Raw genomic sequence first — 1,062 nt, 5'->3', positions numbered from 1 at the left:
GCAGGGATCCCGTGCGACACGCATGGGCAGCGTGCATCCCAGAGAACATGCAACGAGGTGCAGGGATCCCGTGCGACACGCATGGGCAGCGTGCATCCCAGAGAACATGCAACGAGGTGCAGGGATCCCGTGCGACACGCATGGGCAGCGTGCATCCCAGAGAACATGCAACGAGGTGCAGGGATCCTGAGCAGCATGCACGGGCAGTGTGTAACCCAGGGAGCATGCACCGAGGCGCATGGACCGCAGGCAGCATGCACAGGCAGCATGCAATCCAGGGAGCATGCACCAAGATGCAGGGACGCCTAGCAGCGTGCACCCCAAGGAACATGCACCAAGGTGCATGGGTCACAGGCAGCGTGCATGGGCAGCGTGCACCCCAGGGAGCATGCAGCAAGATGCATGGACCCCAGGCAGCGTGCACCCCAAGGAGCATGCATTGAGGCGCATGGACCGCAGGCAGCATGCATGGGCAGCATGCACCCAACATAAGATGCACCGAGGCGCATGGACTCGACGAAATGCGCACAGGCAGCCTGCAACCCAGGGAGCATGCACCAAGGTGCATGGACCACAGGCAGCATGCATGGGCAGCACGTACCTCAGAGCATGTGCCAAGGTGCACGGAATGCAGGCAGCATGCATGGGCAGCGTGCACCCCAGGGAGCATGCACCGAGGCGCGTGGACTCGACGATATGTGCACAGGCAGCATGCAACGCAGGGAGCATGCGCCAAGGTGCATGGACCTCAGGCAGTGTGGATGGGCAGCATGCAATGCAGGGAGCATGCAGCAAGAAGCATGGACTCCAGGCAGCATGCACCCCAAGGAGCATGCACCGAGGCGCATGGACTGCAGGCAGTGTGGATGGGCAGCATGCAATGCAGGGAACATGCAGCAAGAAGCATGGACTCCAGGCAGCATGCACCCCAAGGAGCATGCACCGAGGCGCATGGACTGCAGGCAGTGTGGATGGGCAGCATGCAATGCAGGGAACATGCAGCAAGAAGCATGGACTCCAGGCAGCATGCACCCCAAGGAGCATGCACCGAGGCGCATGGAC

The 1,062-nt window shown here is 62.0% G+C and overlaps 1 protein-coding gene across 1 annotated transcript in view; it reads right to left on the bottom strand.

Annotated features, from left to right (window-relative positions):
- Nucleotides 1-1,062, bottom strand: part of OLFM2 (olfactomedin 2) — a 16,447-nt gene that overhangs the window by 7,947 nt on the left and 7,438 nt on the right. The window lies entirely within an intron of this gene.

This window comes from Charadrius vociferus, unplaced genomic scaffold (assembly GCF_000708025.1).
Source record: "Charadrius vociferus isolate BGI_N301 unplaced genomic scaffold, ASM70802v2 scaffold1152, whole genome shotgun sequence".
NCBI lineage: Eukaryota > Metazoa > Chordata > Aves > Charadriiformes > Charadriidae > Charadrius > Charadrius vociferus.
Note: the sequence above shows the minus strand (reverse complement) of the source record. Positions and strands in the feature narration are given on the sequence as shown.